Below are 12,897 nucleotides of genomic sequence, written 5' to 3'. Positions count from 1 at the left end.
AGTGTCTGCTGTTGAATTCAGCCAAGCATGGCTAGTGATGCCTGCAGCCACTCCTGCTGCAGTCCCCCACGTCCCGAGTCTTCCTGGAGACACCCCCGTGCCCAGGCTGTTGTCCACACCATCATCCCACCTTGCCCACAATCCATACGTTAAGAAAGCCTCCAGGTATCCCCCTACATACCCCCAAATCCTACTGTCTGTCCTCTTACCCCAGGCCTTAGGGCCACAAGATAGGCTTCTGTGAGCAGCACTGGATTTTGAAATCAGAAAACAGGAAACATCAATCCTGGCTCAGTCACAGTGGTCTGGTAGCTTTGAGCAGGTAACTACAATTCAGGGGGATTCAAAGGGGAAAAAATGAATCCAGACTCGAAAATGCTATTTATAACGTGTGCCATGTGTTGGCCTCTGATCCTTATCCTTGTGATAGTCTGTTCTGGGCTCTTGTTCTGTCTTGTTTTTGAGAGCTCAATACTTCTCTGGATGGTGAAGAGGAATAGCCCTGGCCTTGTCAATCACTGAAGCTACCTGTTCTTGGACAAGCGCCTGATCGTTCTCGACATTAGTGTCTTCTTTTTTAAGGGGCTCTTTCCCTCTTACCTTGCCTACTTCAGAGATGCTGTGAAGATCAAAGGAGAGTTTAAGCAAAAACGTGTTGTATCTTAAAGAAAGAAGTTCCATAAATGTATGAATAGTTACTCTTACTGCTCACTTAGTTACCTTATAACCTCACTATAACCCGGACATTCATCTTAAAACCCACATCATGAAAGCTCAACTGTCTTTTCTGCATCTCAACTACATCCTCTCACCGACACACAAGGTTCTTCCATTGCCGGTGAGAAGCTGTCTCTCCCACATACACAATTTCACAGAGACGTGAAGTCATTAATTAAAAAGTGTGAAAAAAAAATTCGTCTTTTTCTCCAAAACATATTCTCACTATGCATGTTTGAGAAATGAACTTGCATTTACCAAGTGTTACTTTATGCACTTCTATTATGATGTCTTGTTTGGGGATATTTTTCCCATTCAGGTCTTCATCTGAGTGTCACCAAAAACCAGGGAAGTAGGTAGGGCACCTGTAAATGAATAAGAATACCTATTTCGTAGATTTATCTTAAGATAGAAAGGAGAAAATGGATGTGAAATTCTTATCACAGTGCCTTCTGCATATAGTCATTGTTTCACAATAGTCAATGTGCTTATTAATAAAAAGCCCCAGCATTCCATTTCCAGTGCTTTTCTTCATTTAATGAGGTCCTTAATTTTTGACAACACAGGCATTTTTACCTCATACATTGTTAGTCCCAAATTGTCTCATGCACAATGAAAGTGGACTTCTTTACAGTAGGTGAGAACTGACTATTTTGAATGACTATACAATCTGCCAGCCAAGAGCAGACCTTTGGCCACACAGCTACCTTTGTTTGGAAAAACACTGTGTAATTATTTGGACATTCCCTTTGTGCTTTTTCTTTTATTATTTTATGAAAATGAGTGAGAAACAGAAAAATGAATGTGCTCATACTGCTAGCAAAAAACATAGGTCCCATAAATTTACTGTAGTTGAGACAAAGATGGCAGTCCCTAGACATTCTAGAATTGATGAATCTTCATTGAGGCCTTAATCTGATCTACTGGGCACATACTTGCAAAGAAAAAGAACAGGAAACCCTGGAAATACACCTCTTATGATCACACCTAACCAGCAAAGTTTATTTAGGAATTGCTTTCATGCCTTTCAGGGACCAGAAACTCCCTATACATGTTAAGTCAATTGTATGAATTTCTTGTATTTGATTTCCATGTGAGAAAGATTAGAGATTCAGTATCTGAGAACATGGAGTCTGCTTCTGTGGAAGAAAAAGAGGCTGATGTGAACAAATGACTAGTAATAATAATATTCTTCCCTTTAAGTACGTCTTCCCTAGTCTTTAGTTAAATACAGAGAGAATCTGAAAATGCAAGATAACGTTCCTTAAAAAAAAAAAAAAAAGCAATATAATTATTGCTGCTTGATGCCAAAGAGAAGGCTATAATGTTGTGGTTGTGTGCACTCTTGTTTGTGGGCTTTTCTAAGGATGGACATGAGCCGTACCTGCTTCTCTTAAAGAAGCAGGATACTGCTGGCTGGTATCTGCCCTGACAATAGATGAGAGGGAAGCTCTGTTTCTTTGAGGTTCTATAAGAAGTGCCTATTGATACGTTTTTGCATTTCTAGATGAAAAAAAAAAAAAAAGTCGATTTTCTTTAATAGCCTTTACCTCACTCATTGTTGAATAAAGATATTTAAGGTAAGCCACTAGGGAAGCTTGAAACTCAGACCATGTTTCTTTAAACAAAATGACATTTCTTAGTAAAGAGGTTCCCAGTGTCCCCTGCAGAAATATATCTGATTTCAGAAAAGGATTGATTCAAATAAAAATGTGTTTGTATAAGAAAAATTATTTTCTGCTGAGAAAACACATAGTTTGGGGTAAATTTATAGTTGTGGCCAGGTCATTAATATCTGGTTGTCAAAAAGTATTGGTTTGAACAAAAATATGTTGTAATAAAAATGCATTGTTTTGAAGAAATTTATTGGCCCCATGAAAACCTATTCGATTCAGAAAGATATGTTGATTTCAATGAAAAATCTATTTGTTTTAGGGGAGATAGTGCTGGGCTTTTGGCTTTTCTATAGGAAATCCTCTCTGTGACATTGATGTTCACTTAGAAAAATGAAACATGGACATAATTAGTGGGAAGACTGAAGAGAGAGCAGAAGTTTTGCTTAATCAATAATACTTAACACAGACATAACGAGATTCCATCTTTAGAACATACTGACAAACATTTGCCAATGAGTCCTTCCAAAGAGCTCAAAGAGGGGTGTGGTTGGCTGAGAATTTAGGGAATGAATCCTCTTTGAAAGAAAAGTAATAAGCAAGTAATGTGGACTCTAAAAAACTCCAACAGAGAACAGATAGGTTGTTGCCAGAGGCGTGGTCAGTGGGTTCAAATTCACAGTTGTAAGACAAGTAAGTCCTGGGGGTATAATATAGAGCATGGTGACTATAGTTAGCAATACTGTATTGCATATTTAAATGTTGTGGAGCCTGTAGATCTTAAAAGCTCTCGTCAAGAGAAAGAATTGTATGTGTGATGAGGGATGTTATCTAACTTAGTGTGGTGATCATTTTGCAATGGACAAGACAGCAAACTATTATGTCATACACCTTAAGCGAATGCAATTACATGTTATATGACAATTATATCTAAACAAAATTGAGGAAAAAACTCAAAGGAGATTGGAGATTCTTAAGTGGAACACAAGACCCAGATCCTCAAGAAAACCTTTGCTCTAGAAAAGAAGCTCTTTATAGAGTGATTTCAGCCTGTTGTCCGGTCCTTCTCTTCCACCATTGCCTACAATAGAGCAGAGTCTTGAAACAGGTAAGACCCAAGTTGTTAGATCATATACCTGCCAAAAAATATATTCAGTTTTGAAAGAGAGAGATATGAAAATGGTATTTGTGGTTTGGCTCTGATTAGTGTGGGCAAATTGATCTCTATCTTCTACCTAAAACAAAAATCTGTCTCTGAAAATATTGGTAAAAAACACGGATTCCAAAAGTGGTCCTGATACCTTCAGCCTTTGAGTTAAAGTAGAGGTTGACAATTCTTTTCTGTTAAGGGCCAGGTAATAATTACTTTAGGCTTTGCAGGGGCACGGGTTCTCTGTCACAATTACTCAGCATGAAAACACTGCAGCATGAAAACAGCCATAGATGATAAGTAAATGAATGAGCATGGTTGTTGTGTTTCAATAAAACTTTATTTACCAAAAGAGATGGTGGACCAAACATGGTCTACATGCCATAGTATGCTTAAGGATCAACTTCATTGCATAGCTTAACCATGTAATTGTGCAGAAATATGCCATTAAGAAAGCTAGTATGTAGGGAGCAGGCATTCATAACTTAGGAAAAATAGCAGGTACTCTTCCCAAAGATGCTGATTAATGTAGAGAGAATTCCCCCAAAGCAGAGATTGTCTTGAAGGAGGAAGATCCTACAAGGTGTTCACAAGAGCTTCAAGGAATCAAATGGAATTCCAGAGTCCAGTTTCTCCTTCACACTAAATAAAGCTTCATTGTACAACCTCCTTTCCCCCTAGTTTTTATCAACAGCAAATAGCAGGTATAGGGTTTTAGTTGTGAACTTTCTTTCTGCAAAGTACTAGATGCAAATGTGAATGAAAGATGTGGTTTTTATTCTAACAGAGGGAAGCTGCTAGGTGCAGCAATAGATACATTATAGAAGTAGTAGAGCCCATGGTCAGGTGTCCACTGACACATCTCCTTTGCTTTAAAGTAGTTGCCTTGGTCCAATGTGGTGTAATTCAGGATTCTATGACAATAGATTAAACATTCTAGAAGTCTGTAATAGTGGTATTGGCTAGGGCCTTGCAGGCAGGATGGGCAAACCCATATCCCGAATACGTGTTGATTCCATTCAAAATAGAGGACATTCATCACTTCTCTGGGAAAAGTAAAATACAGTCAACTTGCTACCAAGTGGCTGGTTGTCCCTTTGAAAGGTGATGCTGTATGAAGGGCTCTGCCTAATTTCTGTTGCTGTTAAGTCGGGCAGTCAGCAGGAGCAGTATTTTGGTCAGCTTTGGTAAGTGGGACCCCAAGCTCTTGACCATATATCACCTCCATCCCTACCTCCATGGTCAAGCCATTCTTGCACCTATTGAGCTACCAAAGACAGAGCCTGGCTGAGCTCAGTTGTCTGAGTCACTCTGTTTATTTTTATTCAGTAACTCTTCTGTGGTGAACACTTTCTAGTGAGTGTCATAAATGATTCAAAGATATTGTTTACACTTGCCCACTCCTATAGGCTTGCCACAAATCCCAAGTGGTGCCTTTTATCACAACAGAATCCTCTAATATCCTGGGGTCAGTCGGTCACATGCCCCAAATAGCAGAATTGCTGGAATCATAGGCTGCACATGCTGCAAGCCCTTTCTTAACAAACTGTTTTTATTTAACTCTCTTGATCTGGGATGGAGGCAGTTTCAGAGGCTTTCGGTTGGTCTTTCCATGATGATAGTTCAAATCCCATAGCAAGGATACCAATATGGAGTTCTAGTAAACACCAAGGAGTGGGGAATGACTAATGATGAGTCTGTAGATCCATTGTAATTCAGGCTTGGGCCAGGACCAGATTTATTGTCTGACTCCACATTCGTTAGACTAAAGGAAGGGAGTATACTTATGCTTCAAGTGCCTACATATCAATGTGATCCTGGATCCCATGCCCAGGGGCCCTTTAAATATTTGAATATTCCCCTGTGTATCATCTCCTAAATAAATGCCCATAGCTCCCTTGCTGTGTTAGTAGTTCCATAGAAGGGACTGAGGGAATCATTACCTGATAACACTTGCCATGAAAGAGTCTTTTTTTCCTGGAGAATTCACCTATCCTCATGCATCCAAAGAATCCATTCACCGACTTAGTGAATTCCTGACTTGAATACTGTCTCAGATCCAGTAGATAAGCAAGGGATGAAATTTTGGGGGAACAGCTGACCTCAGACCCCTGTTTTATATCATTTATTTTATAGCATTTTTAGCATGTTAGCATTTTAGCATTTTTTAGCATGTTATTTTATAACATTATTCTTATTGGCCCCCAACTACAATTCTAATCTTGTCACTGCTTATGATAATTCTACCCACCATGCTTTTGATGGTTTAGATCTATCACATATCCTTATTAGTTTGAAATGTTGCCATTTCTTTTCCATCCAGGGTTCTTTCCTGAAATGGCATCTCCTACTACCAGCCTTGGCCTGCAGAGAACACCTTCTCCATGATGCTGGTACTTCCCTCACCTGCGTGTTCTCCAGTACTTTGATAAACAGTGGGTTATCTAGACTGTCATGAGCTGAGTCTTGAAGAATGGATAGAAGTAAAACACATAAAAACGGATGGGATCATGTGGGACATCCTAGGCACAAGAGAGAGAAGCAAAATAAAAGACTGAAGAATTGGGAAATTTCATTTGTCCCTAGGGAGTACAGTACACATGAAGGGGAATAGTCAGGTCAATGTATATTTTGCAGGGTAAGTTAGACCTGTAAGTTGGGCTTATGAGTAAGCCCTTGTTTTATTGGTAGTTGCAGAACAAGAGAAAGCCAAATGGGCTCTACAAAGAGCAAAGGACAGAAACCTTTCCTGGTTGACTCTGGTAGACATGATGTGAAAACCAAAGAAAGAAAATAGAATCTGGAGAGCAGGGGAGGAGAAGGTGGCAGTGGCCCAAGCACTCTTGACATGTGTAAGGTAAAAGTTTAATGTGCCCTGGGCACACAGAGCTGCCAGCCTCATGACACGCAAATGAGCTGGTTCCACTCCAGCAGATAACCATATTATCTGCCGGCCCTGGGTGATGAGGCTCCACCGGCAGGAGCTCAGGCAAGGCTCTGATAATTTTTTCCAGGAACCAAGCCTTTTTGTCTCTGTTGCAAAAGATTTTCATGAAGACTCTTGGCACAAATATACTTGAGAAATGTAGGCATTTTGCTTTGAGAATTCCTTGCCGGTTTGTGAAAAAAGATGAAGCTGAGTTTAACAGAATTTATCTTTTGTTTCTCATTTTTCTTCTTCTTAGCACATACTTGGCCCCATATGGATACTTAAGACGCATCAAAAAGCCTGCTTTTGAGAGTAAGAATAGTCTAGAATTACAAAGGCAAAGTATATACAGGGAGCACAAGGAGTTGGTGAAGAAAAATAGAACTCTTCTCTAGCACATAGACACATAGTGAGCCTCAAGTTGTAATGTCAGAGTTGGAAGGGACCTTGAGGATCATGACGTCCAACTGTTCATCCCAAGTGCTTCAGTTTTCTCTAAGACAGTCACACCCTGTGGAATCTCACTAATGCTTACATGTACCTGCAGCACAGAAAAGTCACTACATCCAGAGAGTACCCATCTTGTTTTATAAAGTTCTGTGTTTCATAAAGGTTTTCCTTGTACTGAACTTGCACTCATTGCCCATAACGTAGAGCCATAGGGAATACAACCACAGCTTTTGCCAGATAGTTCATGCATCCTCCCAAATGTCCAGGATCATCATGCTTTGGGCTTCCCCGTCAGTCCTAGCCACAAATCAGAATTAGTTTATTTCTTATTTCTTTCAAGAATGCATTTTGATTTCCCAGTTTCTTACTCTTTGTCCAGATGCCCAAAGCTTTGTGGCCACAGAAATTACTTACCTCCAGAGTTGTAAGTAAGAAAAAAAACAGAACACACATATGTGTATGCTACAGAAAGGAGGAGGCATCTTCTGAACTTGGAGACCTTTAAAGGAAAAAGCAGAATTTGCCAAAGAAAATGTCAGAGGCTATAGGACAAAGGGTAGAAGGATTGAAATATCAAAAAGGAAATAATACCTACAGAAGGAAGTAATGAAAATACAAGAACATGTCTGAATAATCTTGGTAGAAGGTGGGAAGGAGATAGAAACCGAGTGCCCAAAACAAGAATAGATTTTGGGTTTTAGAAATAAGAGCAAGTCCTTGACTATATATGCATTTTTTTGTGTGATATTGTCATACTACTTATTTATTTATTTTCGAGACAGAGAGCACCCACATATAGGGGGGAGGGGCAGAGGAAGAGGAAGAGTGAAAATCCCCAAGCAGACTCCCTGCTGAGCATGAAGCCCAACACAGGGCTCCCTCTCACCACCTCAAGATCATGACCTGAGCCAAAATCAAAATTCAAATGCTTAACTGACTGAACCTCCAAGACACCCTTTCATACTCTCTTTTTTAAGTGAAATTTTGCAGCATCTGATTGAATAGCTTTTATCTGGGAGTCCTCAAAAAAAGTTTTGTTGAATGAATGAATGAATGCATGAATGAATAAAATTCTAATTCTTAGGGCAAATAACAGATTTTATATATCCTAAGAAAGAAAGCAATCTGATTTCAGGGCTGCATGATTTTAAATTCCCTCTAGTGCACATGTATTTCAAAGGCAAAATAATTGAGTCTGAAGTCTGGGATCCCCAGTGATGGCATTTCATATGACCCTGGACTGCATCGTCTTACATGTGACACTGCAGAGCATTTCCAGGAAGAGAAAGGACAATTTTGATCCTTACAGGAATGTTGGACTATTTTTTCTACTAAATGTTCCTTGACCATTTTTTGTAATAATACTTTCTATGACTAATGATGCATAATCCACACAAGTTAATTCTAAGACAAAAGGTAGGAAGATCGTGCAAGCATCTTCTGATTAAGAGTTGTAACTCTTGCACTTGAAAATAGACAAAGTTAATGCATCTACTTCGAGTAGAGGAATCCTATACCTATCTGTGCTATAGGTTTAGAAATAGGATAGCTAAGTATGAATCCATTCTCCAATACTGTTAAGCTTTCTTTCAGTCCTCAGGTAAATTATGTAACCTTTGGATTTCCAGTCTCATCATCTGCAAGATGGGAACAATGAAACCTGTCATACTGTTATTAGAAGGCTCATAACATAATATATGCAAATGTACCCAAAGCAGAATAGACTTCATTTTTTGAGGTGGTTTTTCTTCATTTCTTTGTAGAGATGAGTTTCAGAACTGAGGATTTTGGGCAGTCAGGATCCAATGAGAAGAGCAGAAACCACTCTATGTATTTCAAACAGAAGTATTTTAATGCAGAAAATTATTTATACGTATGGTAAAAGAATTAAGAAGCCAAAAAGGCAGTGGGGCAACCAAGAGATTAGTAAAAACAGAAAATTAATGCTACCCCTAGGAATGAAGGCTCATATCTAAGGTACAGTGTTATCAGAGCCCAGGTCCCAGGGTCACTAGACCAAACGACAACTTTGGTATGTCTTCATGGCAGAAGCTAAGATTGTAGAGAAAGCTCCTGGAGAAGGTACAGGAGGACACAACCTCACCCAGATACATCATATGAAATAAAGATAAAAGAGATAGGATGTCCTGGATTTTCCCTTCCACCCACCGTCCAATCTTCTACCTATCCTGCCTACTGGTAAAATCCCCCTTCAAGAAAGAGAGCAAGAGAGTCTAGGGATTGTAGTTTTCTGGGACTTGAAGTAAGAAAAGAAGGAAGAATGAATCAGAGTGGAAAAATAAAAGCTCAGTTCCGTGTCCAGATAACCCACGGTGTTTTTCCAGCAGATGGAGGTCTTTCGTGCTTCCTTATTCCCTTTCAGCACAAAGTAAACAACTCCCTCAGCCCAGCATGGCTGTTGATATTTCCTGAGCAAGACTACTGGTGGTTTCATAAAATGACTAAAATCTCATATGACCCTGCTCAAAGATTCTACAAGAAGTCAAGCAGTAGGTAAAGCCTGAGCTTTCCTTCTAAATGTAGAGAATCTAAACTCCCTGGAGAGTCACAGAGTCTACAAAATTTTTGTACACATTTAAAATGAATGGTCCAGTAGCTATACTACCACTTTGATTCCAAGTTTTAGATTTTTATGAACCAAAATGAATTTCATTTATTTTTTACTACCTCAGTTTGTGCAATAGGTATGTGCCCTACAGAGTTCAGTTAAATTTAACTGTGATAAATCAAATAATATTAGGTACATTAAAAGTACTTGAAACTTCAAGGAATTTCACAGCAAATTATCTTGTCAGCCTAAGAATCTTCTTGCTATGAAAATAATAATTTCCTAGTGAATGTGTTTTATAAGTTCTGATTTTTCATATATTGGCTTTCCTTTAAGCAAATGACAATTCTATTTATCAGCCCTCTGACATTAACTATTCTATAAGACAAGCGTGTTAAATGCCACAAAAGAGCTACCAACAAAATATTGTGAGAACACAGGTAAGGGGAGGGAAGGAGGAATTAATTCTCATTAGAAGACATAGGTTCACAAAGAAAGTAGCATTTGGCTCACACTTTAAGAATTGATAGATTTTTGATAAACAGAGAACGAGCAAAGGACATGTCAGTGCAAAAATGCAAAGTGTGTTGAATAAATGACAAAATAGTATCTGGAGGGAAATTACTAGAATTACTAAGTAAAATATGACTTAAACATTGGGTGTGGTCAGATTATGAAGGATTGGTGTCAACCTGACACATTTGCACTTTAGTTAATAGACAAGACTCATTAAAGGTGTTTTTGTTTTAACAGCAGAGTGGTATGATGGGAATTCAATGAATTGATAATTGTTTTATGCCTAAGAACATTTTTAGGTGATTTTCAAAAATTAGTTTTGCTCTGGAGAATGATAGATACTACAAGCCATTTATACATGTGGTTGTAGTAAGAGCTATACATATATAAACACATAGGGTTTCTGATTTCCAAATTAATTGTGTTGCTTCAATTTAATTTTATAAAGATAGTTACATTTGCTGTGTATTTTACCTATTTCTAGAAAATAAGTGGAAGTGTTTTAAGTCAAACTGGAAATTGTCCTAAATATACCATCCACAAATATCTCAGTTATTGATATAGAATCAGTGATCTCAAATAAAACTGTTACCTGAAATCTACAATCACTTCCCTAAATCTTATTCAGAGAATCCTTGATTTCTTTAGGAAGTAAAAATATACACATATTCACATTTATAGTCTCATTACTAATTTGAACCATTTTATGAAAACCAAAGAGTTTAAACCAGAATTTGAATTTGCATCATCCCCCAAGTATTACATTTTTACCCAACTTGAAAAAAAGAAATATTCCTGATATTCCTTTACGTCTAAGGGCTCATTTAGAATACTTAATTAAAAGTCAAGAAATTGGGATGCTTGGGTGGTGCAGTCTGTTAAATGGTTGACACTTGGTCTCAGTACAGGTTGTGGTCTCAGGGCTCTCAGACCATCCTGGGCTCCAGGCTGCACTCAGGGAGTCTGCTTAAGGTTCTCTACCTTTCCTTCTGCTCCTGCCCCCACTCATCTTCTCTCTTTCTCTCAAATAAATAGATAAATCTTTAAGAAAAAAAAGTCAATAAATTAAATAGGACCCAAAGACCAAAACTATGTTGTAGAACACAAATTACATTATATACAAAATGAAATGGCTGGTTGTTTCTATTTTATAGACTTCCAGACTTAAGATGAGCTGCTTGAACCCCTGGCACCAATATCTCATCTCACCACTAGGGAAGCTGGGAATGAAGTAAATTGACTGATCAAGGATCACACAACTAATTAATGGTAGATCCAGACCCACCTACTCTTATCCCACTTGACTCAATTTTTTCCCCTTAGTTATGTCACCAAAACATTTATGAACACCTTGGCATTGGTTGTCCCAGTTGAAGAGCTGATGTGTGATGAGCTCAATAGGGAAAGGGGAAGGGAAGGATTTTAACCGCCTTACAAGAAGATGAAATCTATTGGTCATTTAAAGATCAAACCCAGAAACTAAATCTCCTTGACTTTTTTTGGAATTTATAGTGTGAGTGGTTGTGCACAGTTGACTCATGAGTTAAACCCTTCACAGTCTGAAGAGAGTATGTTCAAACAAAGCAAGCGGCTCAAAGTAAATGCTAAGCCCGGTGAAGACGTCACAGTCTCAGTCTCAGCCCAAATCCAGTGACAGCAGATACATAATGCATGACCAACAGGATTTCTCTTTGCTCTTCTGTCTTGGCCGTTGCACAAACACAAACCCCAGTGGAACCAAGTAATCAAATACAGATTTGGAGTCATTAAATCTTCAAGGGGAAAGTTTTTTAAACATTTGGTTTGAGCATTGCTCACAAGCTGGAGAAGCAACATAAGAAAAATCAATTAGAAATGGGAAGTTGGCTGGAATAATAAGAGAAATTATTATAAATTTTCATTATGACCTTGAATTTTACTTCTGGTATCCTGTAAATGGGAGAGTTTAGAAAGGCATTTTCTATCTACATTACTTCCTAGGTTCTCTCCGAAAAGCAAAACTGGCAAAAAAGGCATCTTGAACCTTGTCACTATTTCCTAGTTAGTGGGAAAGTTCCTCAATGTCTCTGAGTCTCTATTCCTTATCTGGAAAATGGGAATAATGATACACAACCTTCTGCAGTCTCATAACAGCTGAATGAGATTTTACAGAAAACTGTTTTGTAACTAATAAGAACTAAGTAAATAAGTTTTTTTTGCTATTGTATTCTGAGACAGAGGCTCTTAAAATGATGAAAATATCTGTCCCTATTTCCCCTTAAAATATATTGTATGGGTGACATTTTTGCATTGTGCATTTTCTGAAGAATGTGTCCATAGTTATGGATCTAAGAATGGGTTCAAAAGAAAGTGGGAGAAACCAACTCAAACTAGCTTAAACATAAAATTTCAAAAAAAAAATGGAGGGGGAAGGGGATGGAGACAATTTATAGACTTGTATAATTGGACATTTGAGGGATAAAATTGGTTGGATTTATTGTTTTAATAGTATCAGTTCATTGTACCTCTCTCTCTCTTTCTCTACCTTTCTCTGAACCCATTTCCTTTTTGTGTCTCTTTATGTGATTATCCCATTGTTTCTTGCTAGTCATGTCTTCTCTCTTCATACATCAGGAAGATGAAGCAACACTGAATCTACAGCTTACAAAAAAATAAAGGTATAATTCTCAGTGTCCAATTCGTCAAATTATTTAGAAAGACTATGATTGGTCTTCATGTGACCCATGTCCATTTCTTGAGCCAATTACTGGCTCCAGAGAATTGTAATACTATGATGAGCCTAGCCTGAGCCATATGTTTTCTTGTTTCCCAAAAGGAACATATGGAATTAGAGGGAAGATTCCCCAAGGAAAGGATAAAGGGAAGGTAAATCAAAGAATGTCTACTACAGTAACTTTTACCAGATTCTCAAAGGAGTTCATAATTACAGAACATTTAAAGACTAGTCCTATAA

General features: G+C 38.1%; 1 long non-coding RNA gene across 1 annotated transcript; it reads left to right on the top strand.

The window, feature by feature from the left end:
• The first annotated feature begins 4,443 nt into the window (after positions 1–4,443).
• Positions 4,444–12,591, top strand: LOC116576782. The gene is made up of 3 exons (XR_004280279.1): positions 4,444–4,667; positions 5,804–6,118; positions 12,532–12,591. It is a non-coding gene; the product is annotated as an uncharacterized LOC116576782 (long non-coding RNA).
• Positions 12,592–12,897: the final 306 nt, after the last annotated feature.

Source organism: Mustela erminea, chromosome 17 (assembly GCF_009829155.1).
Source record: "Mustela erminea isolate mMusErm1 chromosome 17, mMusErm1.Pri, whole genome shotgun sequence".
Taxonomy (NCBI): Eukaryota; Metazoa; Chordata; class Mammalia; order Carnivora; family Mustelidae; genus Mustela; species Mustela erminea.
The sequence above is the reverse complement of the archived record's forward strand: the minus strand, read 5'-3'. Positions and strand labels throughout refer to the sequence as shown.